This window comes from Anomaloglossus baeobatrachus, chromosome 3, assembly GCF_048569485.1.
Source record: "Anomaloglossus baeobatrachus isolate aAnoBae1 chromosome 3, aAnoBae1.hap1, whole genome shotgun sequence".
NCBI classification, from domain to species: Eukaryota; Metazoa; Chordata; class Amphibia; order Anura; family Aromobatidae; genus Anomaloglossus; species Anomaloglossus baeobatrachus.
Window position 1 is genome coordinate 230,235,222 of NC_134355.1, and position 27,177 is coordinate 230,262,398.

Sequence of the window (27,177 nt, forward strand, 5' to 3'; positions counted from 1 at the left end):
TTACTTCTTGCTCTCTTTCATTATTGTTCTTTCTTTCCTTCTTACTCTTTCTTTCTTTCTTAATTGCTCTTTCTTTCCTTCTTGCTCTCTTTCCTTCTTGCTCTCTCTTTCCTTCTTGCTCTTTCTTTCTTGCTCTTTCTTGCTCTTTCTTACATTCTTGCTCTTTCTTTCTTGCTCTTTCTTTCTTTCTTGATCTCTTTCTTTCTTGCTCTTTCTTTCTTGCTCTTTTTTCTTTCTTGCTCTTTCTTGCTCTTTCTTTCTTGTTCTTTCATTCTTGCTCTCTCTTTCTTGCTCTTTCTTTCTTTCTTGCTCTTTCTTTCTTTCTTAATTGCTCTTTCTTTCCTTCTTGCTCTCTTTCCTTCTTGCTCTCTCTTTCCTTCTTGCTCTTTCTTTCTTGCTCTTTCTTGCTCTTTCTTACATTCTTGCTCTTTCTTTCTTGCTCTTTCTTTCTTTCTTGATCTCTTTCTTTCTTGCTCTTTCTTTCTTGCTCTTTTTTCTTTCTTGCTCTTTCTTGCTCTTTCTTTCTTGTTCTTTCATTCTTGCTCTTCCTTTCTTGCTCTTTCTTTTTTGCTCTTTCTTTCTTTCTTGCTCTTTCTTTCTTTCTTTTTTGCTCTTTCTTTCTTGCTCTTTCTTTCTTCCGCTTTCTTTCTTTCTTGCTCTTTCCTTCTTGCTCTCTCTTTCTGTCTTGCTTTCTCTTTCTTTCTTGCACTCTTTCTTTCTTGCTCCTTCTTTTTTTTCTTGCTATTTCTTTCTTGCTCTTTTTTTCTTGCTCTTTTTCTTTCATGCTCTTCCTTTCATTCTTGCTCTCTTTCTTTCTTGCTCTTTCTTTCTTTCTTGGTCTTTCTTTCTTGCTCTTTCTTTCTTACTCTTTCTTTCTTGCTCTTTCTTTCTTGTTTTTTCTTTCTTGCTCTCTTTCATTCTCTTTCTTTCTTGCTCTTTCTTTCTTGCTCATTCATTCTTGCTCTTTCTTTCTTTCTTGCTCTTTCTTTCCTTCTTGTTCTTTCTTTCCTTCTTGTTCTTTCTTTTTTTTTTGCTCTCTATTTCCTTCTTGCTCTCTTTCCTACTTGCTCTCCCTTACCTACTTGCTCTTTTTTTCCTAGTTGCTCTCTCTTTCATTCTTGCTTTTTTTTTCCTTCTTGCTATTTCTTTCTTTCTTGCTCTTTCTTTTTTTCTTGCTCTTTCTTTCCTTCTTGCTCTTTCTTTCTTGATCTTTCTTTCTTTCTTGCTCTCTTTCTTTCTTGCTCTTTCTTTCTTGCTCTTTCATTCTTTTTTTTCTTTCTTGCTCTTTCTTTCTTGCTCTCTTTCATTCTCTTTCTTTCTTGATCTTTCATTCGTGCTCATTCATTCTTGCTCTTTCTTTCTTGCTCTTTCTTTCCATCTTGCTCTTTTTTCCTTCTTGCTCTCTCTTTCCTTCTTGCTCTCTATTTCCTTCTTTCTCTTTCTTACTTGATCTTTCTTTCCTAGTTGCTCTCTCTTTCCTTCTTTCTCTTTTTTCCTTCTTGCTATTCCTTTGTTTCTTGCTCTTTCTTTTTTTCTTGTTCCTTCTTTCCTTCTTGCTCTTTCTTTCCTTCTTGCTCTCTTTCCTTATTGCTCTTTCTTTCCTTCTTGCTCTCTATTTCTGTCTTGCTCTCTCTTTCTTTCTTGCTCTTTCTTGCTCTTTCTTACTTTCTTGCTATTTCTTTCTTGCTCTCTTTCTTTCTTGCTTTCTTTCTTTCTTGCTCTTTTTTCTTTCTTGCTCTCTTTCTTTCTTGCTCTTTCTATCTTTCTTGCTCTTTCTTTCTGTTTTTTCTTTCTAGCTCTTACTTTCTTGCTCTTTCTTTCTTGCTCTTTCATTCTTGCTCTCTTTCTTGTTCTTTCTTTCCTTCTTGCTCTCTCTTTCCTTCTTGTTCTCTCTTACTGTCTTGCGCTCTCTTTCTAGCTCTTTCTTTCTTGCGCTTTCTTTCTTGCTCTTTCTTTCTTTCTTGCTCTTTCTTTCTTTCTTGCTCTTTCTTTCTTGCTATTTCTTTCTTGATCTTTTTTTCTTGCTCTTTTTCTTTCTTGCTCTTCCTTTCATTCTTGCTCTCTTTCTTTCTTGCTCTTTCTTTCTTGCTTGCTCTTTCTTTCTTGCTCTTTCTTTCTTACTCTTTCTTTCTTGCTCTTTCTTGTTTTTTCTTTCTTGCTCTCTTTCATTCTCTTTCTTTCTTGCTCTTTCTTTCTTGCTCATTCATTCTTGCTCTTTCTTTCTTTCTTGCTCTTTCTTTCCTTCTTGTTCTTTCTTTCCTTCTTGCTCTCTCTTTTTTTCTTGCTCTCTATTTCCTTCTTGCTCTCTTTCCTACTTGCTCTCCCTTTCCTACTTGCTCTTTCTTTCCTAGTTGCTCTCTCTTTCATTCTTGCTCTTTTTTTCCTTCTTGCTATTTCTTTCTTTCTTGCTCTTTCTTTTTTTCTTGCTCTTTCTTTCCTTCTTGCTCTTTCTTTCCTTCTTGCTCTCTTTCATTATTGCTCTTTTTTTCCTTCTTACTCTTTCTTTCTTTCTTTCTTGCTCTTTCTTACTTTCTTGCTTTCTTGCTCTTTCTTTCTTGCTCTCTTTATTTCTTGCTCTCTTTCTTTCTTGCTTTCTTTCTTTCTTGCTCTTTTTTCTTTCTTGCTCTCTTTCTTTCTTGCTCTTTCTTTCTTTTTTCTTTCTAGCTCTTACTTTCTTGCTCTTTCTTTCTTGCTCTTTCATTCTTGCTCTCTCTTTCTTGTTCTTTCTTTCTTTTTTTGCTCTTTCTTTCCTTCTTGCACTTTCTTTCTTGCTCTTTCTTTCCTTCTTGCTCTCTCTTTACTTTTTGTTCTCTCTTACTAACTTGCGCTCTCTTTCTTGCTCTTTCTTTCTTGCGCTTTCTTTCTTTCTTCCTCTTTCTTTCTTGCTCTTTCTTTCTTGCTCTTTCTTTCTTGCTCTCTTTCTTTCCTGCTCTTTCTTTCTTTCTTGCTCTCTTTCTTTCCTGCTCTTTCTTTCTTGCTCTTTCTTTCCTTCTTGCATGTTCTTTCCTTCTTGCTCTCTTTCATTATTGCTCTTTTTTTCCTTCTTACTCTTTCTATCTTTCTTTCTTGCTCTTTCTTTTTTGCTCTCTTTCTTTCTTGCTCTCTTTCTTTCTTGCTTTCTTTCTTGCTCTTTTTTCTTTCTTGCTCTCTTTCTTTCTTGCTCTTTCTTTCTTGCTCATTCTTTCTTTTTTTCTTTCTAGCTCTTACTTTCTTGCTTTTTCTTTCTCGCTCTTTCATTCTTGCTCTCTCTTTCTTGTTCTTTCTTTCTTTTTTTGCTCTTTCTTTCCTTCTTGCACTTTCTTTCTTGCTCCTTCTTTCCTTCTTGCTCTCTCTTTACTTCTTGTTCTCTCTTACTAACTTGCGCTCTCTATCTTGCTCTTTCTTTCTTGCGCTTTCGTTCTTCCTCTTTCTTGCTCTTTCTTTCTTGCTCTTTCTTTCTTGCTCTCTTTCTTACCTGCTCTTTCTTTCTTGCTCTTTCTTTCTTGCTTGCTCTTTCTTTCCTGCTCTTTCTTTCTTTCTTGCTCTCTTTCTTTCTTGCTCTTCCTTTTTTTCTTGCTCTCTTTCTTTCTTGCTCTTTCTTTCTTTCTTGCTCTTTCTTTCTTGCTCTTTCTTTCTTGCTCTTTCTTTCTTGCTCTTTCTTTCCTTCTTGCTCTTTCTTTCCTTCTTGCTCTCTCTTTCCTTCTTGCTCTCTCTGTCCTTCTTGCTCTCTCTTTCCTACTTGCTCTTCCTTTCGTAGTTGCTCTCTTTCCTTCTTGCTCTTTTTTTCCTTCTTGCTCTCTTTCATTATTGTTCTTTCTTTCCTTCTTACTCTTTCTTTCTTAATTGCTCTTTCTTTCCTTCTTGCTCTCTCTTTCCTTCTTGCGCTTTCTTTCTTGCTCTTTGTTGCTCTTTCTTACATTCTTTCTCTTTCTTTCTTGCTCTTTCTTTCTTTCTTGCTCTCTTTCTTTCTTGCTTTCTTTCTTGCTCTTTTTTCTTTTTTGCTCTTTCTTGCTCTTTCTTTCTTGTTCTTTCATTCTTGCTCTCTCTTTCTTGCTCTTTCTTTCTTTCTTGCTCTTTCTTTCTGTCTTGCTCTCTCTTTTTTGCTCTTTCTTTCTTTCTTGCTCTTTCTTTCCTTCTTGCTCTTTCCTTCCTTCTTGCTCTTTCCTTCCTTTTTGCTCTGTCTTTCCTTCTTGCTCTCTTTTTCCTTCTTGCTCTCCATTTCCTTCTTGCTCTTTCTTTCTTACTTGCTCTCTCTTTCCTACTTGCTCTCTCTTTTCTTCTTGCTCTTTTTTTCCTTCTTGCTATTTCTTTCTTGCTCTTTCTTTTTTGTTGTTCCTTCTTTCCTTCTTGCTCTTTCTTTCCTTCTTGCTCTCTTTCCTTATTGCTCTTTTTATCCTTCTTACTCTTTCTTTCTTGCTCTTTCTTTCCTTCTTGCTCTCTCTTTCCTTCTTGCTCTCTATTTCTGTCTTGCTCTCTCTTTCTTTCTTGCTCTTTCTTGCTCTTTCTTGCTCTTTCTTACTTTCTTGCTATTTCTTTCTTGCTCTCTTTCTTTCTTGCTTTCTTTCTTTCTTGCTCTTTTTTCTTTCTTGCTCTCTTTCTTTCTTGCTCTTTCTATCTTTCTTGCTCTTTCTTTCTTTTTTTCTTTCTAGCTCTTACTTTCTTGCTCTTTCTTTCTTGCTCTTTCATTCTTGCTCTCTTTCTTGTTCTTTCTTTCTTTTTTTGCTCTTTCTTTCCTTCTTGCTCGCTCTTTACTTCCTGTTCTCTCTTACTGTCTTGCGCTCTGTTTCTTGCTCTTTCTTGCGCTTTCTTTCTTTCTTCCTCTTTCTTTCTTGCTCTTTCTTTCTTTCTTGCTCTTTCTTTCTTTCTTGCTCTCTTTCTTTCCTGCTCTTTCTTTCTTGTTCTTTCTTTCTTTCTTGCTCTCTTTCTTTCTTGCTCTTCCTTTTTTTCTTGCCCCCTTTTTTTCTTGCCCTCTTTCTTTCTTGCTCTTTCTTTGTTACTCTTTCTTTCTTGCTTGCTCTTTCTTGCTTGCTCTTTCATTCTTGCTCTTTTTTTCTTGCTCTTTCTTTCTTGATCTTTCTATCCTTCTTGCTCTCTCTTTCCTTCTTGCTCTCTCTTTCCTTCTTGCTCTCTCTGTCCTTCTTGCTCTCTCTTTCCTACTTGCTCTTTCTTTCGTAGTTGCTCTCTTTCCTTCTTGCTCTTTTTTTCCTTCTTGCTATTTCTTTCCTTCTTGCTCTCTTTCATTATTGTTCTTTCTTTCCTTCTTACTTTTTCTTTCTTTCTTAATTGCTCTTTCTTTCCTTCTTGCTCTCTTTCCTTCTTGCTCTCTCTTTCCTTCTTGCTCTTTCTTTCTTGTTCTTTCTTTCTTTCTTGCTCTCTTTCTTTCTTGCTCTTCCTTTTTTTCTTGCCCCCTTTTTTTCTTGCCCTCTTTCTTTCTTGCTCTTTCTTTGTTACTCTTTCTTTCTTGCTTGCTCTTTCTTGCTTGCTCTTTCATTCTTGCTCTTTTTTTCTTGCTCTTTCTTTCTTGATCTTTCTATCCTTCTTGCTCTCTCTTTCCTTCTTGCTCTCTCTTTCCTTCTTGCTCTCTCTGTCCTTCTTGCTCTCTCTTTCCTACTTGCTCTTTCTTTCGTAGTTGCTCTCTTTCTTTCTTGCTCTTTTTTTCCTTCTTGCTATTTCTTTCCTTCTTGCTCTCTTTCATTATTGTTCTTTCTTTCCTTCCTACTTTTTCTTTCTTTCTTAATTGCTCTTTCTTTCCTTCTTGCTCTCTTTCCTTCTTGCTCTCTCTTTCCTTCTTGCTCTTTCTTTCTTGCTCTTTCTTGCTCTTTCTTACATTCTTTCTCTTTCTTTCTTGCTCTTTCTTTCTTGCTCTCTTTCTTTCTTGCTCTTTCTTTCTTGCTCCTTCTTTTTTTTCTTGCTATTTCTTTCTTGCTCTTTTTTTCTTGCTCTTTTTCTTTCATGCTCTTCCTTTCATTCTTGCTCTCTTTCTTTCTTGCTCTTTCTTTCTTGCTTGCTCTTTCTTTCTTGCTCTTTCTTTCTTACTCTTTCTTTCTTGCTCTTTCTTTCTTGCTCTTTCTTTCCTTCTTGTTCTTTCTTTCCTTCTTGCTCTCTCTTTTTTTCTTGCTCTATATTTCCTTCTTGCTCTCTTTCCTACTTGCTCTCCCTTTCCTACTTGCTCTTTCTTTCCTAGTTGCTCTCTCTTTCATTCTTGCTCTTTTTTTCCTTCTTGCTATTTCTTTCTTTCTTGCTCTTTCTTTTTTTCTTGCTCTTTCTTTCCTTCTTGCTCTTTCTTTCTTGATCTTTCTTTCTTTCTTGCTCTCTTTCTTTCTTGTTCTTTCTTTCTTGCTATTTCATTCTTTTTTTCTTTCTTGCTCTTTCTTTCTTGCTCTCTTTCATTCTCTTTCTTTGTTGATCTTTCATTCGTGCTCATTCATTCTTGCTCTTTCTTTCTTGCTCTTTCTTTCCATCTTGCTCTTTTTTCCTTCTTGCTCTCTCTTTCCTTCTTGCTCTCTATTTCCTTCTTTCTCTTTCTTACTTGATCTTTCTTTCCTAGTTGCTCTCTCTTTCCTTCTTTCTCTTTTTTCCTTCTTGCTATTCCTTTGTTTCTTGCTCTTTCTTTTTTTCTTGTTCCTTCTTTCCTTCTTGCTCTTTCTTTCCTTCTTGCTCTCTTTCCTTATTGCTCTTTCTTTCCTTCTTGCTCTCTTTTTCTGTCTTGCTCTTTCTCTCTTTCTTTCTTGCTCTTTCTTGCTCTTTCTTGCTCTTTCTTGCTCTTTCTTGCTCTTTCTTACTTTCTTGCTATTTCTTTCTTGCTCTCTTTCTTTCTTGCTTTCTTTCTTGCTCTTTTTTCTTTCTTGCTCTCTTTCTTTCATGCTCTTTCTATCTTTCTTGCTCTTTCTTTCTTTTTTTCTTTCTAGCTCTTACTTTCTTGCTCTTTCTTTCTTGCTCTTTCATTCTTGCTCTCTTTCTTGTTCTTTCTTTCCTTCTTGCTCTCTCTTTCCTTCTTGTTCTCTCTTACTGTCTTGCGCTCTCTTTTTAGCTCTTTCTTTCTTGCGCTTTCTTTCTTGCTCTTTCTTTCTTTCTTGCTCTTTCTTTCTTTCTTGCTCTTTCTTTCTTGCTATTTCTTTCTTGCTCTTTTTTTCTTGCTCTTTTTCTTTCTTGCTCTTCCTTTCATTCTTGCTCTCTTTCTTTCTTGCTCTTTCTTTCTTGCTTGCTCTTTCTTTCTTGCTCTTTCTTTCTTACTCTTTCTTTCTTGCTCTTTCTTTCTTGTTTTTTCTTTCTTGCTCTCTTTCATTCTCTTTCTTTCTTGCTCTTTCTTTCTTGCTCTTTCTTTCTTGCTCATTCATTCTTGCTCTTTCTTTCTTTCTTGCTCTTTCTTTCCTTCTTGTTCTTTCTTTCCTTCTTGCTCTCTCTTTTTTTCTTGCTCTCTTTCATTATTGTTTTTTCTTTCCTTCTTACTTTTTCTTTCTTTCTTAATTGCTCTTTCTTTCCTTCTTGCTCTCTTTCCTTCTTGCTCTCTCTTTCCTTCTTGCTCTTTCTTTCTTGCTCTTTCTTGCTCTTTCTTACATTCTTTCTCTTTCTTTCTTGCTCTTTCTTTCTTGCTCTCTTTCTTTCTTGCTCTTTCTTTCTTGCTCTTTTTTCTTTCTTGCTTTTTCTTTCTTGTTCTTTCATTCTTGCGCTCTCTTTCTTGCTCTTTCTTTCTTTCTTGCTCTTTCTTTCTGTCTTGCTCTCTCTTTCTTGCTTTTTCTTTCTTGCGTTTTCTTTCTTTCTTGCTCTTTCTTGCTCTTTCTTTCCTTCTTGCTCTGTCTTTCCTTCTTGCTCTTTTTTTCCTTCTTGCTCTCCATTTCCTTCTCGCTCTTTCTTTCTTACTTGCTCTCTCTTTCCTACTTGCTCTCTCTTTCCTACTTGCTCTCTCTTTTCTTCTTGCTCTTTTTTTCCTTCTTGCTATTTCTTTCATGCTCTATCTTTCTTGCTCTTTCTTTTTTTGTTGTTCCTTCTTTCCTTCTTGCTCTCTTTCCTTATTGCTCTTTCTTTCCTTCTTACTCTTTCTTTCTTTCTTGCTCTTTCTTTCCTTCTTGCTCTCTTTCCTTCTTTCTCTCTCTTTCCTTCTTGCTCTCTATTTCTGATCACTGGTTATTGATTAAACCATAAATGACTATCCAAATGGACACACGTCTTTTTTTGAAAAATTGTATACAAATCTTTATTTAACAATATTAGTATTTATAAGGGCACACAGTATAGACACACAGTGTTATTAAAAACATGTGCAAGCCACCATATTAAAAACCAACAGGGCAGTGTGGTCAGTCAAATAACATCCACATGAAATATTATGCAGCGGTCATGATTATATATCACAGGCTCAGTTATATCAGAATGGATAACAATTGTTAAATTACAACACTGGTATAGCAGCTTAGAGTGGTCATACCTATATTAAATACAATAAATATGACGACTTAATTCCATAATTCATAAGTATCACATATAGATTAGTCCTGACAGCCAGCAAAATAGTGCAATTTATTGGCATAGAATTTTATAGAATAAGTATGAAGGAGGTTAGTATTTTGCCTCCCAGTTCTAATTAATTTAACCAGAATAAACAGCCAAAATTGCAAACAGAATTGCAGGCAGTCATAAATTGAACATGATTGCAGGTGTTGCAGCAAATCTTGACAGCCAGCAAAAAAAGAGGGTACAGCTGATTGATATAAGCAGATATAAGCAGTTCAACCAAATGCGTAAATTTACATACGTAACCAACTGTAACCAGAATAGCAGGCAGTCAGGTTTACATAATTACATGTTAGGGTTATAAAGAGCAGCATGAACCATAGATTTATCGTGGACACTGAGCCAAAGAATAGTGCAGGGACAATGCCCTGAGTTAGATGGGGGTTAAAGTGATTGTCTGATGATACAGACCCGCTGTAGCCATAGTTCCGATCCCGACCACACTGCCCTGCACCTCGACGCGTTTCGCAAGAAAGCTTCGTCCAGGAGGTGCAGAGGCAGTGGGGAAGGCACTTTTTAAAGGACACCAAATATGGCGCACCTGTGTGAATCGGCGCGCGCCATCCGGTCGTACCACCATCACCACGGCTCCCGGCGTCCCGGAAACCACTCTGCGCACTCTCCGAGTGGATCCGATTTGGGGATAATCCCCTCATCATAAGCCTTCTGGAGTATGGCCATAAGCTCAATACTGAATTTAGTTGTTGGATTCCCCTCAAGTTTAGTATAACAGGCTTTATCATGAAGTTGTTTATATGCCTCCTGTTCATAGGCTTTTGTGGACCAAATAACCACGTAACCAACCTTATCGGCCTGTTTGATCACTATATCCTTCATTGATTGCAGTTCTTTTAATGCTCGTCAAATTCAGTTCTTTCTTGCTCTCTTTCTTTCTTGCTCTTTCTTTCTTGCTTGCTCTCTTTCCTTCTTGCTCTTTCTTTCTTTCTTGCTCTTTCTTTCTTGCTCTTTATTTCTTTCTTGCTGTTTCTTACTTGCTCTTTCTTTCTTGCTCTTTCTTTCCTGCTCTTTCTTTCTTCCTCTTCCTTTCTTGCTCTTTCTTTTTTGCTCTTTCATTTTTGCTCTTTCTTGCTCTTTCTTTCTTGCTCTTACTTTTCTTCTTGCTCTTTCTTTCCTTCTTGCTCTTTTTTTTCCTTCTTGCTCTTTCTTTCTTTCTTTCTTGCTCTTTCTTTCTTGCCCTTTCTTTCTTTTTTGCTCTTTCCTTCTTGCACTTCCTTTCTTGCTCTTTCTTTCTTGCTCTTTCTTTCTTGCTCTTTCTTTCTTGCTCTTTCTTTTTTGCTCTTTCCTTCTTGCACTTCCTTTCTTGCTCTTTCTTTCTTGCTCTTTCTTGCTCTTTCTTTCTTGCTCTTTCTTTCTTGCTCTTTCTTTTTTGCTCTTTCCTTCTTGCACTTCCTTTCTTGCACTTCCTTTCTTGCTCTTTCTTTCTTGCTCTTTCTTTCTTGCACTTCCTTTCTTGCTCTTTCTTTCTTGCTCTTTCTTTTTTGCTCTTTCCTTCTTGCACTTCCTTTCTTGCACTTTCTTTCTTGCTCTTTCTTTCTTGCGCTTTCTTTCTTGCGCCTTCTTTCTTTCTTGCTCTTTCCTTCTTGCTCTTTCTTTCTTGCTCTTTCCTTCTTGCTCTTTCTTTTCTTTTTGTTCTTTCTTTCCTTCTTGCTCTTTCTTTCTTACGCTTTCTTTCTTTCTTGCTCTCTGTTTCTTTCTTGCTCTCTTTCTTGCTCTTTCTTTCTTGCTCTTTATTTCTTGCTCTTCTTTTCTTGCTTTCTTTCTTGCTCTTTCTTTTTGCTCTTTCTTTCTTGCGCTTTCATTCTTGCTCTTTCCTTCTTGCTCTTTCTTTCCTTCTTGCTCTTTCTTTCCTTCTTGCTCTTTTTCTTTCTTGCTCTCTCTTTCCTTCTTGCTCTCTCTTTCTGTCTTGCTCTCTTTTTTTCTTGCTTTTTCTTTCTTGCTTGCTCTTTCTTTCTTGCTCTCTTTCTTTCTTGCTCTTTCTTTCTTTCTTGCTCTTTCTTTCTTGCTCTTTCTTGCTCTTTCTTTCTTCCTCTTTCTTTCTTGCTCTTTCATTTTTGCTCTTTCTTGCTCTTTATTTCTTGCTCTTTCTTCCTTGCTCTTACTTTCCTTCTTGCTCTTTCTTTCCTTCTTGCTCTTTCTTTCTTGCTCTTTCTTTCTTGCTCTTTCTTTCCTTCTTGCTCTTTTTCTTTCTGTCTTGCTCTCTTTCTTTCTTGTTCTTTCGTTCTTTCTTGCTCTTTTTCTTTCTTGCGCTTTCTTTCTTGCTCTTTCTTTCTTTCTTGCTCTTTCTTTCTTTCTTGCTCTTTCTTTCTTGCTCTCTCTTTTTTCTTGCTCTCTTTCTTTCTTGCTCTTTCTTTCTTTTTTTCTTTCTTGATCTTTCTTTCTTGCTCTTTCTTTCTTGCTCTTTCATTCTTGCTCTCTCTTTCTTGTTCTTTATTGCTCTTTCTTTCCTTCTTGCTCTTTCTTTCCTTCTTTCTTGCTCTCTCTTTCCATCTTGCTCTCTCTTCCTGTCGTGCTCTCTCTTTCTTGCTCTTTCTTTATTTCTTGCTGTTTCTTTCTTGCGCTTTCTTTCTTTCTTGCTCTTTCTTTCTTGCTCTTTTTTCTTTCTTGCTCTATCTTTCTTGCTCTCTCTTTCTTGCTCTTTCTTTCTTGCTCTTCTTTTCTTGCTTTCTTTCTTGCTCTTTCTTTCTTGCTCTTTCATTCTTGCTTGCTCTCTTTCCTTCTTGCTCTTTCTTTCTTTCTTGCTCTTTCTTTCTTGCTCTTTATTTATTTCTTGCTGTTTCTTTCTTGCTCTTTCATTCTTTCTTGCTCTTTCTTTCTTTCTTGCTCTCTTTCTCTCTTGGTCTTTCATTCTTACTCTCTCTTTCTTGTTCTTTCTTTCTTTTTCTTTCCTTCTTGCTCTCTTCCTATCTTGCGCTCTCTTTCTTGCTTGCGCTTTCTTTCTTTCTTGCTCTTTCTTTCTTGTTTGCTCTTTCTTGCTTGCGCTTTCTTTCTTGCTTGCTCTTTCTTTTTTGCTCTTTATTTCTTGCTCTTTCTTGCTCTTTCTTTCTTGTTCTTTTATTCTTGCTCTTTCTTACTCTTTCTTTCTTCCTCTTTCATTCTTGCTCTTTCTTTCTTGCTCTTTCTTTCTTGTTCTTTCTTTCCTTCTTGCTCTTTCTTTCCTTCTTGCTCTCTTTCCTTCTTGCTCTCTCTTTCCTTCTTGCTCTCTCTTTCCTTCTTGCTCTCTCTTTCCTTCTTGCTTTCTCTTTCTGTCTTGCTCTTTCTTTCTTGCTCTTTCTTTCTTGCACTTGCTTTCTTGCGCTTTCTTTCTTTCTTGCTCTTTCATTCTTGCTCTTTCTTGCTTTCTTTCTTGCTCTTTCTTTCTTAGTCTTTCTTTCTTTTTTTCTTTCTTGTTCTTTCTTTCTTGCGCTTTCTTTCTTTTTTTCTTTCTTGTTCTTTCTTTCTTGCTCTTTATTTCTTGCTCTTTCATTCTTGCTCGTTCTTTCTTGTCCTTTCGTTTTATTTCTTTCTTTCTTGCTCTTTCTTTCTTGCTCTTTCTTTCCTTCTTGCTCTTTTTCTTTCTGTCTTGCTCTCTTTCTTTCTTGCTCTTTCGTTCTTTCTTGCTCTTTTTCTTTCTTGTGCTTTCTTTCTTGCTCTTTCTTTCTTTCTTGCTCTTTCTTTCTTGCACTTTCTTTCTTGCTCTTTCTTTCTTGCTCTCTCTTTTTTCTTGCTCTCTTTCTTTCTTACTCTTTCTTTCTTTTTTTCTTTCTTGCTCTTTCTTTCTTGCTCTTTCTTACTCTTTCATTCTTGCTCTCTCTTTCTTGTTCTTTCTTGCTCTTTCTTTCCTTCTTGCTCTTTCTTTCCTTCTTTCTTGCTCTCTCTTTCCATCTTGCTCTCTCTTCCTGTCGTGCTCTCTCTTTCTTGCTCTTTCTTTCTTGCGCTTTTGTTTCTTTCTTTCCTGCGCTTTCTTTCTTTCTTTCCTGCTCTTTCTTTCCTTCTTGCTCTCTTTCTTTCTTGCTCTTTCTTTCTATCTTGCTCTTTCTTTCTTGCTCTTTCATTTTTGCTCTTTCTTGCTCTTTCTTTCTTGCTCTTTCTTTCTTGCTCTTACTTTCCTTCTTGCTTTCTTTCCTTCTTGCTCTTTCTTTCTTTCTTGCTCTTTCTTTCTTGCTCTTTCTTTCTTGCTCTTTCCTTCTTGCTCTTTTTCTTTCTGTCTTGCTCTCTCTTTCTTTCTTGCTCTTTCGTTCTTTTTTGTTCTTTTTTTTTCTTGCGCTTTCTTTCTTGCTCTTTCTTTCTTTCTTGCTCTTTCTTTCTTGCTCTTTCTTTCTTTCTTGCTCTTTCTTTCTTGCTCTCTCTTTTTTCTTGCTCTCTTTCTTTCTTGCTCTTTCTTTCTTTTTTTTCTTTCTTGCTCTTTCTTTCTTGCTCTCTCTTTCCTTCTTGCTCTTTCTTTCCTTCTTTCTTGCTCTTTCTTTCCTTCTTGCTCTCTCTTTCCATCTTGCTCTCTCTTCCTGTCGTGCTCTCTTTTTCTTGCTCTTTCTTTCTTGCGCTTTCTTTCTTTCTTTCCTACGCTTTCTTTCTTTCCTGCTCTTTCTTTCTTGCTTGCTCTCTTTCTTTCTTGCTCTTTCTTTCTTGCTCTTTCTTTCTTGCTCTTTCTTTCTTGCTGTTTCTTTCTTGCTCTCTTTCTTTCTTGCTCTTTCTTTCTTGCTCTTTTTTCTTTCTTGCTCCATCTTTCTTGCTCTCTCTTTCTCGCTCTTTCTTTCTTGCTCTTTTTTTCCTTCTTGCTCTCTCTTTCCTTCTTGCTCTCTTTCTGTCTTGCTCTCTCTTTCTTGCTCTTTCTTTCTTGCTCTTTCTTTCTTTCTTGCTCTTTATTCTTTTCTAGCTCTTTCTTTCTTGCTCTCTTTCTTTCTGTCTTGCTCTTTCTTTCCTGCTCTTTCTTTCTTGCTCTTTCTTTCTTGCTTTTTCTTTCTTTCTTGCTCTCTTTCTTTCTTGCTCTCTTTCTTTCTTGCTCTTTCCTTCTTGCTCTTCCTTTCTTGCTCTTTGTTTCTTGCTCTTTCTTTCTTGCGCTTTCTTTCTTTCTTTCTTGCTATTTCTTTCTTGCTTTTTCTTTCTTGCTCTTTCTTTCTTGCTCTAACTTTCCTTCTTGCTTTCTTTCCTTCTTACTCTTTCTTTCTTTCTTGCTCTTTCTTTCTTGCTCTTTCTTTCTTGCTCTTTCCTTCTTGCTCTTTTTCTTTCTGTCTTGCTCTCTCTTATTTTCTTGCTCTTTCGTTCTTTCTTGCTCTTTTTCTTTCTTGCGCTTTCTTTCTTGCTCTTTCTTTCTTTCTTGCTCTTTCTTTCTTGCTCTTTCTTCTTCTTTCTTGCTCTTTCTTTCCTTCTCGCTCTTTCTTTCCTTCTTTCTTGCTCTTTCTTTCCTTCTTGCTCTTTCTTTCCATTTTGCTCTCTCTTCCTGTCGTGCTCTCTTTTTCTTGCTCTTTCTTTCTTGCGCTTTCTTTCTTTCTTTCCTACGCTTTCTTTCTTTCTTTCCTGCTCTTTCTTTCTTGCTTGCTCTCTTTCTTTCTTGCTCTTTCTTTCTTTCTTGCTCTTTCTTTCTTGCTCTTTCTTTCTTGCTGTTTCTTTCTTGCTCTCTTTCTTTCTTGCTCTTTCTTTCTTGCTCTTTTTTCTTTCTTGCTCCATCTTTCTTGCTCTCTCTTTCTCGCTCTTTCTTTCTTGCTCTTTTTTTCCTTCTTGCTTTCTCTTTCCTTCTTGCTCTCTTTCTGTCTTGCTCTTTCTTTCTTGCTCTTTCTTTCTTTCTTGCTCTTTATTCTTTTCTAGCTCTTTCTTTCTTGCTCTCTTTCTTTCTGTCTTGCTCTTTCTTTCCTGCTCTTTCTTTCTTGCTCTTTCTTTCTTGCTTTTTCTTTCTTTCTTGCTCTCTTTCTTTCTTGCTCACTTTCTTTCTTGCTCTTTCTTTCTTGCTTGCTCTCTTTCCTTCTTGCTCTTTCTTTCTTGCTCTTTCTTTCTTGCTCTTTATTATTTTCTTGCTGTTTCTTACTTGCTCTTTCTTTCTTGCTCTTTCTTTCCTGCTCTTTCTTTCTTCCTCTTCCTTTCTTGCTCTTTCTTTTTTGCTCTTACTTTTCTTCTTGCTCTTTCTTTCCTTCTTGCTCTTTTTTTTCCTTCTTGCTCTTTCTTTCTTTCTTTCTTGCTCTTTCTTTCTTGCCTTTTCTTTCTTTTTTGCTCTTTCCTTCTTGCACTTCCTTTCTTGCTCTTTCTTTCTTGCTCTTTCTTTCTTGCTCTTTCTTTCTTGCTCTTTCTTTCTTGCTCTTTCTTTCTTGCGCTTTCTTTCTTGCTCTTTCTTTCTTGCTCTTTCTTTCTTGCTCTTACTTTTCTTCTTGCTCTTTCTTTCCTTCTTGCTCTTTTTTTTCCTTCTTGCTCTTTCTTTCTTTCTTTCTTGCTCTTTCTTTCTTGCCCTTTCTTTCTTTTTTGCTCTTTCCTTCTTGCACTTCCTTTCTTGCTCTTTCTTTCTTGCTCTTTCTTTCTTGCTCTTTCTTTCTTGCTCTTTCTTTCTTGCTCTTTCTTTCTTGCGCTTTCTTTCTTGCGCTTTCTTTCTTTCTTGCTCTTTCCTTCTTGCTCTTTCTTTCTTGCTCTTTCCTTCTTGCTCTTTCTTTTCTTTTTGTTCTTTCTTTCCTTCTTGCTCTTTCTTTCTTACGCTTTCTTTCTTTCTTGCTCTCTGTTTCTTTCTTGCTCTCTTTCTTGCTCTTTCTTTCTTGCTCTTTCTTTCTTGCTCTTCTTTTCTTGCTTTCTTTCTTGCTCTTTCTTTTTGCTCTTTCTTTCTTGCGCTTTCATTCTAGCTCTTTCCTTCTTGCTCTTTCTTTCCTTCTTGCTCTTTCTTTCCTTCTTGCTCTTTTTCTTTCTTGCTCTCTCTTTCCTTCTTGCTCTCTCTTTCTGTCTTGCTCTCTTTTTTTCTTGCTTTTTCTTTCTTGCTTGCTCTTTCTTTCTTGCTCTCTTTCTTTCTTGCTCTTTCTTTCTTTCTTGCTCTTTCTTTCTTGCTCTTTCTTGCTCTTTCTTTCTTCCTCTTTCTTTCTTGCTCTTTCATTTTTGCTCTTTCTTGCTCTTTATTTCTTGCTCTTTCTTCCTTGCTCTTACTTTCCTTCTTGCTCTTTCTTTCCTTCTTGCTCTTTCTTTCTTGCTCTTTCTTTCTTGCTCTTTCTTTCCTTCTTGCTCTTTTTCTTTCTGTCTTGCTCTCTTTCTTTCTTGTTCTTTCGTTCTTTCTTGCTCTTTTTCTTTCTTGCGCTTTCTTTCTTGCTCTTTCTTTCTTTCTTGCTCTTTCTTTCTTGCTCTCTCTTTTTTCTTGCTCTCTTTCTTTCTTGCTCTTTCTTTCTTTTTTTCTTTCTTGATCTTTCTTTCTTGCTCTTTCTTTCTTGCTCTTTCATTCTTGCTTTCTCTTTCTTGTTCTTTCTTGCTCTTTCTTTCCTTCTTGCTCTTTCTTTCCTTCTTTCTTGCTCTCTCTTTCCATCTTGCTCTCTCTTCCTGTCGTGCTCTCTCTTTCTTGCTCTTTCTTTATTTCTTGCTGTTTCTTTCTTGCGCTTTCTTTCTTTCTTGCTCTTTCTTTCTTGCTCTTTTTTCTTTCTTGCTCTATCTTTCTTGCTCTCTCTTTCTTGCTCTTTCTTTCTTGCTCTTCTTTTCTTGCTTTCTTTCTTGCTCTTTCTTTCTTGCTCTTTCATTCTTGCTTGCTCTCTTTCCTTCTTGCTCTTTCTTTCTTTCTTGCTCTTTCTTTCTTGCTCTTTATTTCTTTCTTGCTGTTTCTTTCTTGCTCTTTCATTCTTTCTTGCTCTTTCTTTCTTTCTTGCTCTCTTTCTCTCTTGGTCTTTCATTCTTACTCTCTCTTTCTTGTTCTTTCTTTCTTTTTCTTTCCTTCTTGCTCTCTTCCTATCTTGCGCTCTCTCTCTTGCTTGCGCTTTCTTTCTTTCTTGCTCTTTCTTTCTTGTTTGCTCTTTCTTGCTTGCGCTTTCTTTCTTGCTTGCTCTTTCTTTTTTGCTCTTTCTTTCTTGCTCTTTCTTACTCTTTCTTTCTTCCTCTTTCATTCTTGCTCTTTCTTTCTTGCACTTGCTTTCTTGAGCTTTCTTTCTTTCTTGCTCTTTCATTCTTGCTCTTTCTTGCTTTCTTTCTTGCTCTTTCTTTCTTAGTCTTTCTTTCTTTTTTTCTTTCTTGTTCTTTCTTTCTTGCGCTTTCTTTCTTTTTTTCTTTCTTGTTCTTTCTTTCTTGCTCTTTATTTCTTGCTCTTTCATTCTTGCTCGTTCTTTCTTGTTGTTTCGTTCTATTTCTTTCTTTCTTGCTCTTTCTTTCTTGTTCTTTCTTTCCTTCTTGCTCTTTTTCTTTCTGTCTTGCTCTCTTTCTTTCTTGCTCTTTCGTTCTTTCTTGCTCTTTTTCTTTCTTGTGCTTTCTTTCTTGCTCTTTCTTTCTTTCTTGCTCTTTCTTTCTTGCACTTTCTTTCTTGCTCTTTCTTTCTTGCTCTCTCTTTTTTCTTGCTCTCTTTCTTTCTTACTCTTTCTTTCTTTTTTTCTTTCTTGCTCTTTCTTTCTTGCTCTTTCTTTCTTACTCTTTCATTCTTGCTCTCTCTTTCTTGTTCTTTCTTGCTCTTTCTTTCCTTCTTGCTCTTTCTTTCCTTCTTTCTTGCTCTCTCTTTCCATCTTGCTCTCTCTTCCTGTCGTGCTCTCTCTTTCTTGCTCTTTCTTTCTTGCGCTTTTGTTTCTTTCTTTCCTGCACTTTCTTTCTTTCTTTCCTGCTCTTTCTTTCCTTCTTGCTCTCTTTCTTTCTTGCTCTTTCTTTCTATCTTGCTCTTTCTTTCTTGCTCTTTCATTTTTGCTCTTTCTTGCTCTTTCTTTCTTGCTCTTTCTTTCTTGCTCTTACTTTCCTTCTTGCTTTCTTTCCTTCTTGCTCTTTCTTTCTTTCTTGCTCTTTCTTTCTTGCTCTTTCTTTCTTGCTCTTTCCTTCTTGCTCTTTTTCTTTCTGTCTTGCTCTCTCTTTCTTTCTTGCTCTTTCGTTCTTTTTTGCTCTTTTTCTTTCTTGCGCTTTCTTTCTTGCTCTTTCTTTCTTGCTCTTTCTTTCATGCTCTTTCTTTCTTTCTTGCTCTTTCTTTCTTGCTCTCTCTTTTTTCTTGCTCTCTTTCTTTCTTGCTCTTTCTTTCTTTTTTTTCTTTCTTGCTCTTTCTTTCTTGCTCTCTCTTTCTTCTTCTTTCTTGCTCTTTCTTTCCTTCTTGCTTTTTCTTTCCTTCTTTTTTGCTCGTTCTTTCCTTCTTGCTCTCTCTTTCCATCTTGCTCTCTCTTCCTGTCGTGCTGTCTTTTTCTTGCTCTTTCTTTCTTGCGCTTTCTTTCTTTCTTTCCTACGCTTTCTTTCTTTCTTTCCTGCTCTTTCTTTCTTGCTTGCTCTCTTTCTTTCTTGCTCTTTCTTTCTTTCTTGCTGTTTCTTTCTTGCTCTTTCTTTCTTGCTGTTTCTTTCTTGCTCTCTTTCTTTCTTGCTCTTTCTTTCTTGCTCTTTTTCTTTCTTGCTCCATCTTTCTTGCTCTCTCTTTCTCGCTCTTTCTTTCTTGCTCTTTTTTTCCTTCTTGCTTTCTCTTTCCTTCTTGCTCTCTTTCTGTCTTGCTCTCTCTTTCTTGCTCTTTCTTTCTTGCTCTTTCTTTCTTTCTTGCTCTTTATTCTTTTCTAGCTCTTTCTTTCTTGCTCTCTTTCTTTCTGTCTTGCTCTTTCTTTCCTGCTCTTTCTTTCTTGCTCTTTCTTTCTTGCTTTTTCTTTCTTTCTTGCTCTCTTTCTTTCTTGCTCTCTTTCTTTCTTGCTCTTTCCTTCTTGCTCTTCCTTTCTTGCTCTTTCTTTCTTGCTCTTTCTTTCTTGCGCTTTCTTTCTTTCTTTCTTGCTATTTCTTTCTTGCTTTTTCTTTCTTGCTCTTTCTTTCTTGCTCTAACTTTCCTTCTTGCTTTCTTTCCTTCTTACTCTTTCTTTCTTTCTTGCTCTTTCTTTCTTGCTCTTTCTTTCTTGCTCTTTCCTTCTTGCTCTTTTTCTTTCTGTCTTGCTCTCTCTTTCTTTCTTGCTCTTTCGTTCTTTCTTGCTCTTTTTCTTTCTTGCGCTTTCTTTCTTGCTCTTTCTTTCTTTCTTGCTCTTTCTTTCTTGCTCTTTCTTTCTTTCTTGCTCTTTCTTTCTTGCTCTCTCTTTTTTCTTGCTCTCTTTCTTTCTTTTTTTCCTTTCTTGCTCTTTCTTTCTTGCTCTCTCTTTCTTCTTCTTTCTTGCTCTTTCTTTCCTTCTTGCTCTTTCTTTCCTTCTTTCTTGCTCTTTCTTTCCTTCTTGCTCTCTCTTTCCATCTTGCTCTCTCTTCCTGTCGTGCTCTCTTTTTCTTGCTCTTTCTTTCTTGCGCTTTCTTTCTTTCTTTCCTACGCTTTCTTTCTTTCTTTCCTGCTCTTTCTTTCTTGCTTGCTCTCTTTCTTTCTTGCTCTTTCTTTCTTTCTTGCTCTTTCTTTCTTGCTCTTTCTTTCTTGCTGTTTCTTTCTTGCTCTCTTTCTTTCTTGCTCTTTCTTTCTTGCTCTTTTTTCTTTCTTGCTCCATCTTTCTTGCTCTCTCTTTCTCGCTCTTTCTTTCTTGCTCTTTTTTCCTTCTTGCTTTCTCTTTCCTTCTTGCTCTCTTTCTGTCTTGCTCTCTCTTTCTTGCTCTTTCTTTCTTGCTCTTTCTTTCTTTCTTGCTCTTTATTCTTTTCTAGCTCTTTCTTTCTTGCTCTCTTTCTTTCTGTCTTGCTCTTTCTTTCCTGCTCTTTCTTTCTTGCTCTTTCTTTCTTGCTTTTTCTTTCTTTCTTGCTCTCTTTCTTTCTTGCTCACTTTCTTTCTTGCTCTTTCTTTCTTGCTTGCTCTCTTTCCTTCTTGCTCTTTCTTTCTTTCTTGCTCTTTCTTTCTTGCTCTTTATTTCTTTCTTGCTGTTTTTTACTTGCTCTTTCTTTCTTGCTCTTTCTTTCCTGCTCTTTCTTTCTTCCTCTTCCTTTCTTGCTCTTTCTTTTTTGCTCTTACTTTTCTTCTTGCTCTTTCTTTCCTTCTTGCTCTTTTTTTTCCTTCTTGCTCTTTCTTTCTTTCTTTCTTGCTCTTTCTTTCTTGCCCTTTCTTTCTTTTTTGCTCTTTCCTGCTTGCACTTCCTTTCTTGCTCTTTCTTTCTTGCTCTTTCTTTCTTGCTCTTTCTTTCTTGCTCTTTCTTTCTTGCTCTTTCTTTCTTGCGCTTTCTGTCTTGCTCTTTCTTTCTTGCTCTTTCTTTCTTGCTCTTACTTTTCTTCTTGCTCTTTCTTATCTTCTTGCTCTTTTTTTTCCTTCTTGCTCTTTCTTTCTTTCTTTCTTGCTCTTTCTTTCTTGCCCTTTCTTTCTTTTTTGCTCTTTCCTTCTTGCACTTCCTTTCTTGCTCTTTCTTTCTTGCTCTTTCTTTCTTGCTCTTTCTTTCTTGCTCTTTCTTTCTTGCTCTTTCTTTCTTGCGCTTTCTTTCTTGCGCTTTCTTTCTTGCTCTTTCCTTCTTGCTCTTTCTTTCTTGCTCTTTCCTTCTTGCTCTTTCTTTTCTTTTTGTTCTTTCTTTCCTTCTTGCTCTTTCTTTCTTACGCTTTCTTTCTTTCTTGCTCTCTGTTTCTTTCTTGCTCTCTGTTTCTTTCTTGCTCTCTTTCTTGCTCTTTCTTTCTTGCTCTTTCTTTCTTGCTCTTCTTTTCTTGCTTTCTTTCTTGCTCTTTCTTTTTGCTCTTTCTTTCTTGCGCTTTCATTCTTGCTCTTTCCTTCTTGCTCTTTCTTTCCTTCTTGCTCTTTCTTTCCTTCTTGCTCTTTTTCTTTCTTGCTCTCTCTTTCCTTCTTGCTCTCTCTTTCTGTCTTGCTCTCTTTTTTTCTTGCTTTTTCTTTCTTGCTTGCTCTTTCTTTCTTGCTCTCTTTCTTTCTTGCTCTTTCTTTCTTTCTTGCTCTTTCTTTCTTGCTCTTTCTTGCTCTTTCTTTCTTCCTCTTTCTTTCTTGCTCTTTCATTTTTGCTCTTTCTTGCTCTTTATTTCTTGCTCTTTCTTCCTTGCTCTTACTTTCCTTCTTGCTCTTTCTTTCCTTCTTGCTCTTTCTTTCTTGCTCTTTCTTTCTTGCTCTTTCTTTCCTTCTTGCTCTTTTTCTTTCTGTCTTGCTCTTTTTCTTTCTTGCGCTTTCTTTCTTGCTCTTTCTTTCTTTCTTGCTCTTTCTTTCTTGCTCTCTCTTTTTTCTTGCTCTCTTTCTTTCTTGCTCTTTCTTTCTTTTTTTCTTTCTTGATCTTTCTTTCTTGCTCTTTCTTTCTTGCTCTTTCATTCTTGCTTTCTCTTTCTTGTTCTTTCTTGCTCTTTCTTTCCTTCTTGCTCTTTCTTTCCTTCTTTCTTGCTCCCTCTTTCCATCTTGCTCTCTCTTCCTGTCGTGCTCTCTCTTTCTTGCTCTTTCTTTATTTCTTGCTCTTTCTTTCTTGCTCTTTTTTTTTTCTTGCTCTATCTTTCTTGCTCTCTCTTTCTTGCTCTTTCTTTCTTGCTCTTCTTTTCTTGCTTTCTTTCTTGCTCTTTCTTTCTTGCTCTTTCATTCTTGCTTGCTCTCTTTCCTTCTTGCTCTTTCTTTCTTTCTTTCTTGCTCTTTCTTTCTTGCTCTTTATTTCTTGTTGCTGTTTCTTTCTTGCTCTTTCATTCTTTCTTGCTCTTTCTTTCTTTCTTGCTCTCTTTCTCTCTTGGTCTTTCATTCTTACTCTCTCTTTCTTGTTCTTTCTTTCTTTTTCTTTCCTTCTTGCTCTCTTCCTATCTTGCGCTCTCTCTCTTGCTTGCGCTTTCTTTCTTTCTGGCTCTTTCTTTCTTGTTTGCTCTTTCTTGCTTGCGCTTTCTTTCTTGCTTGCTCTTTCTTTTTTGCTCTTTCTTTCTTGCTCTTTCTTACTCTTTCTTTCTTCCTCTTTCATTCTTGCTCTTTCTTTCTTGCTCTTTCTTTCTTTCTTGTTCTTTCTTTCCTTCTTGCTCTTTCTTTCATTCTTGCTCTCTTTCCTTCTTGCTCTCTCTTTCCTTCTTGCTCTCTCTTTCCTTCTTGCTCTCTCTTTCCTTCTTGCTTTCTCTTTCTGTCTTGCTCTTTCTTTCTTGCTCTTTCTTTCTTGCACTTGCTTTCTTGAGCTTTCTTTCTTTCTTGCTCTTTCATTCTTGCTCTTTCTTGCTTTCTTTCTTGCTCTTTCTTTCTTAGTCTTTCTTTCTTTTTTTCTTTCTTGTTCTTTCTTTCTTGCGCTTTCTTTCTTTTTTTCTTTCTTGTTCTTTCTTTCTTGCTCTTTATTTCTTGCTCTTTCATTCTTGCTCGTTCTTTCTTGTTGTTTCGTTCTATTTCTTTCTTTCTTGCTCTTTCTTTCTTGCTCTTTCTTTCCTTCTTGCTCTTTTTCTTTCTGTCTTGCTCTCTTTCTTTCTTGCTCTTTCGTTCTTTCTTGCTCTTTTTCTTTCTTGTGCTTTCTTTCTTGCTCTTTCTTTCTTTCTTGCTCTTTCTTTCTTGCACTTTCTTTCTTGCTCTTTCTTTCTTGCTCTCTCTTTTTTCTTGCTCTCTTTCTTTCTTACTCTTTCTTTCTTTTTTTCTTTCTTGTTCTTTCTTTCTTGCTCTTTCTTTCTTACTCTTTCATTCTTGCTCTCTCTTTCTTGTTCTTTCTTGCTCTTTCTTTCCTTCTTGCTCTTTCTTTCCTTCTTTCTTGCTCTCTCTTTCCATCTTGCTCTCTCTTCCTGTCGTGCTCTCTCTTTCTTGCTCTTTCTTTCTTGCGCTTTTGTTTCTTTCTTTCCTGCGCTTTCTTTCTTTCTTTCCTGCTCTTTCTTTCCTTCTTGCTCTCTTTCTTTCTTGCTCTTTCTTTCTATCTTGCTCTTTCTTTCTTGCTCTTTCATTTTTGCTCTTTCTTGCTCTTTCTTTCTTGCTCTTTCTTTCTTGCTCTTACTTTCCTTCTTGCTTTCTTTCCTTCTTGCTCTTTCTTTCTTTCTTGCTCTTTCTTTCTTGCTCTTTCTTTCTTGCTCTTTCCTTCTTGCTCTTTTTCTTTCTGTCTTGCTCTCTCTTTCTTTCTTGCTCTTTTGTTCTTTTTTGCTCTTTTTCTTTCTTGCGCTTTCTTTCTTGCTCTTTCTTTCTTTCTTGCTCTTTCTTTCATGCTCTTTCTTTCTTTCTTGCTCTTTCTTTCTTGCTCTCTCTTTTTTCTTGCTCTATTTCTTTCTTGCTCTTTCTTTCTTTTTTTTCTTTCTTACTCTTTCTTTCTTGCTCTCTCTTTCTTCTTCTTTCTTGCTCTTTCTTTCCTTCTTGCTTTTTCTTTCCTTCTTTCTTGCTCGTTCTTTCCTTCTTGCTCTCTCTTTCCATCTTGCTCTCTCTTCCTGTCGTGCTCTCTTTTTCTTGCTCTTTCTTTCTTGCGCTTTCTTTCTTTCCTACGCTTTCTTTCTTTCTTTCCTGCTCTTTCTTTCTTGCTTGCTCTCTTTCTTTCTTGCTCTTTCTTTCTTTCTTGCTGTTTCTTTCTTGCTCTTTCTTTCTTGCTCCATCTTTCTTGCTCTCTCTTTCTCGCTCTTTCTTTCTTGCTCTTTTTTTCCTTCTTGCTCTCTCTTTCCTTCTTGCTCTCTTTCTGTCTTGCTCTCTCTTTCTTGCTCTTTCTTTCTTGCTCTTTCTTTCTTTCTTGCTCTTTATTCTTTTCTAGCTCTTTCTTTCTTGCTCTCTTTCTTTCTGTCTTGCTCTTTCTTTCCTGCTCTTTCTTTCTTGCTCTTTCTTTCTTGCTTTTTCTTTCTTTCTTGCTCTCTTTCTTTCTTGCTCTCTTTCTTTCTTGCTCTTTCCTTCTTGCTCTTCCTTTCTTGCTCTTTCTTTCTTGCTCTTTCTTTCTTGCGCTTTCTTTCTTTCTTTCTTGCTCTTTCTTTCTTTCTTGCTATTTCTTTCTTGCTTTTTCTTTCTTGCTCTTTCTTTCTTGCTCTTACTTTCCTTCTTGCTTTCTTTCCTTCTTGCTCTTTCTTTCTTTCTTGCTCTTTCTTTCTTGCTCTTTCTTTCTTGCTCTTTCCTTCTTGCTCTTTTTCTTTCTGTCTTGCTCTCTCTTTCTTTCTTGGTCTTTCGTTCTTTCTTGCTCTTTTTCTTTCTTGCGCTTTCTTTCTTGCTCTTTCTTTCTTTCATGCTCTTTCTTTCTTGCTCTTTCTTTCTTGCTCTTTCTTTCTTGCTCTCTCTTTTTTCTTGCTCTCTTTCTTTCTTGCTCTTTCTTTCTTTTTTTTCTTTCTTGCTCTTTCTTTCTTGCTCTCTCTTTCTTCTTCTTTCTTGCTCTTTCTTTCCTTCTTGCTCTTTCTTTCCTTCTTTCTTGCTCTTTCTTTCCTTCTTGCTCTCTCTTTCCATCTTGCTCTCTCTTCCTGTCATGCTCTCTTTTTCTTGCTCTTTCTTTCTTGCGCTTTCTTTCTTTCTTTCCTACGCTTTCTTTCTTTCTTTCCTGCTCTTTCTTTCTTGCTTGCTCTCTTTCTTTCTTGCTCTTTCTTTCTTTCTTGCTCTTTCTTTCTTGCTCTTTCTTTCTTGCTGTTTCTTTCTTGCTCTCTTTCTTTCTTGCTCTTTCTTTCTTGCTCTTTTTTCTTTCTTGCTCCATCTTTCTTGCTCTCTCTTTCTCGCTCTTTCTTTCTTGCTCTTTTTTTCCTTCTTGCTCTCTCTTTCCTTCTTGCTCTCTTTCTGTCTTGCTCTCTCTTTCTTGCTCTTTCTTTCTTGCTCTTTCTTTCTTTCTTGCTCTTTATTCTTTTCTAGCTCTTTCTTTCTTGCTCTCTTTCTTTCTGTCTTGCTCTTTCTTTCCTGCTCTTTCTTTCTTGCTCTTTCTTTCTTGCTTTTTCTTTCTTTCTTGCTCTCTTTCTTTCTTGCTCACTTTCTTTCTTGCTCTTTCCTTCTTGCTCTTCCTTTCTTGCTCTTTCTTTCTTGCTCTTTCTTTCTTGCGCTTTCTTTCTTTCTTTCTTGCTCTTTCTTTCTTTCTTGCTATTTCTTTCTTGCTTTTTCTTTCTTGCTCTTTCTTTCCTTCTTGCTCTTTCTTTTCTTTTTGTTCTTTCTTTCCTTCTTACACTTTCTTTATTTCTTGCTCTTTCTTTCTTGCGCTTTCTTTCTTTCTTGCTCTTTCCTTCTTGCTCTCTCTTTCCTTCTTGCTTTTTCTTTCCTTCTTGCTCTCTCTTTCAGTCTTGCTCTCTTTCTTTCTTGCTCTCTCTTTCTTGCTCTTTCTTTCTTGCTCTTCCTTTCTTGCTTTCTTTCTTGCTGTTTATTTCTTGCTCTTTCTTTCTTGCACTTTCATTCTTTCTTGCTCTCTTTCTTTCTTGCTCTTTCTTTCTTGCTCTTTCTTTTTTTCTTTCTTGCTCTTTCATTCTTTCTTGCTCTCTTTCTTTCTTGCTCTTTCTTTCTTTCTTGCTCTTTCTTGCTTGTTTGCTCTTTCTTGCTTGCTCTTTTTTTCTTGCTTGCTCTTTCTTTTTAGCTCTTTCTTTCTTGCTCTTTCTTGCTCTTTCTTTCTTGCTCTTTCATTCTTGCTCTTTCTTACTCTTTCTTTCTTTCTCTTTCATTCTTGCTCTTTCTTTCTTGCTCTTTCTTTCTTTCTTGTTCTATCTTTCCTTCTTGCTCTTTCTTTCCTTCTTGCTCTCTTTCATTCTTGCTCTTTCTTTCCTTCTTGCTCTCTCTTTCCTTCTTGCTCTCTCTTTCCTTCTTGCTTTCTCTTTCTGTCTTGCTCTTTCTTTCTTGCTCTTTCATTCTTACTCTTTCTTGCTTTCTTTCTTGTTCTTTCTTTCTTGCTCTTTCTTTCTTTTTTTCTTTCTTGTTCTTTCTTTCTTGCTCTTTCATTCTTTTTTTCTTTCTTGTTCTTTCTTTCTTGCTATTTTATTCTTGCTCTTTCTTTCTTGCTCTTTCATTCTTGCTCGTTCTTTCTTGTTCTTTCGTTCTATTTCTTTCTTTCTTGCTCTTTCTTTCTTGCTCTTTCTTGCTTGCTCTCTTTCCTTCTTGCTCTTTCTTTCTTTCTCGCTCTTTCTTTCTTGCTCTTTATTTCTTTCTTGCTGTTTCCTTCTTGCTCTTTCTTTCTTGCTCTTTCTTTACTGCTCTTTCTTTCTTCCTCTTTCTTTCTTGCTCTTTCTTTTTTGCTCTTTCATTTTTGCTCTTTCATGCTCTTTCTTTCTTGTTCTTACTTTTCTTCTTGCTCTTTCTTTCCTTCTTGCTCTATATTTCCTTCTTGCTCTTTTTTTTCTTTCTTTCTTGCTCTTTCTTTCTTGCTCTTTCTTTCTTTCTTGCTCTTTCCTTCTTGCTCTTCCTTTCTTGCTTTCTTTCTTGCTCTTACTTTCTTCCTCTTTCTTTCTTTTTTTCTTTCTTGTTCTTTCTTTCTTGCTCTTTCTTTCTTTTTTTCTTTCTTGTTCTTTCTTTCTTGCTATTTCATTCTTGCTCTTTCTTTCTTGCTCTTTCATTCTTGCTCGTTCTTTCTTGTTCTTTCGTTCTATTTCTTTCTTTCTTGCTCTTTCTTTCTTGATCTTTCTTTCTTGCTTGCTCGTTCTTTCTTGCTCTCTTTCTTTCTTGCTCTTTCTTTCTTGCTTGCTCTCTTTCCTTCTTGCTCTTTCTTTCTTTCTTGCTGTTTCTTTCTTGCTGTTTCTTTTTTGCTCTTTCTTTACTGCTCTTTCTTTCTTCCTCTTTCTTTCTTACTCTTTCTTTTTTGCTCTTTCAATTTTGCTCTTTCATGCTCTTTCTTTCTTGCTCTTACTTTTCTTCTCGCTCTTTCTTTCCTTCTTGCTCTATATTTCCTTCTTGCTCTTTCTTTCTTTCCTTCTTGCTCTTTCTTTCTTGCTCTTTCTTTCTTGCTCTTTCATTCTTGCTCGTTCTTTCTTGTTCTTTCATTCTATTACTTTCTTTCTTGCTCTTTCTTTCTTGCTCTTTCTTGCTTGCTCGTTCTTTCTTGCTCTCTTTCTTTCTTGCTCTTTCTTTCTTGCTTGCTCTCTTTCCTTCTTGCTCTTTCTTTCTTTCTTGCTCTTTCTTTCTTGCTCTTTATTTCTTTCTTGCTGTTTCTTTCTTGCTCTTTATTTCTTGCTCTTTCTTTCCTCCTCTTTCTTTCATCCTCTTCCTTTCTTGCTCTTTCTTTTTTGCTCTTTCATTTTTGCTCTTTCTTGCTCTTTCTTTCTTGCTCTTACTTTTCTTCTTGCTCTTTCTTGCTCTTTTTTTTCCTTCTTGCTCTTTTTTCTTTCTTTCTTGCTCTTTCTTTCTTGCTCTTTCTTTCTTTTTTGCTCTTTCCTTCTTGCTCTTCCTTTCTTGCTTTTTCTTTCTTGCTCTTTCTTTCTTGCTCTTTCTTTCTTGCTCTTTCTTTCTTGCTCTTTCTTTTCTTTTTGTTCTTTCTTTCCTTCTTGCTCTTTCTTTCTTTCTTGCTCTTTCTTTCTTGCGCTTTCTTTCTTTCTTGCTCTCTGTTTCTTTCTTGCTCTCTTTCTTGCTCTTTCTTTCTTGCTCTTTCTTTCTTGCTCTTCTTTTCTTGCTTTCTTTCTTGCTCTTTCTTTCTTGCTCTTTCTTTCTTGATCTTTCATTCTTGCTCTTTCTTTCTTGCTCTTTCTTTCTTTCTTTCTTCTTCTTTCTTTCCTTCTTGCTCTTTCTTTCCTTCTTGCTATTTTTCCTTCTTGCTCTCTCTTTCCTTCTTGCTCTCTCTTTCTGTCTTGCTCTCTTTTTTTCTTGCTTTTTCTTTCTTGCTTGCTCTTTCTTTCTTGCTCTCTTTCTTTCTTGCTCTTTCTTTCTTTCTT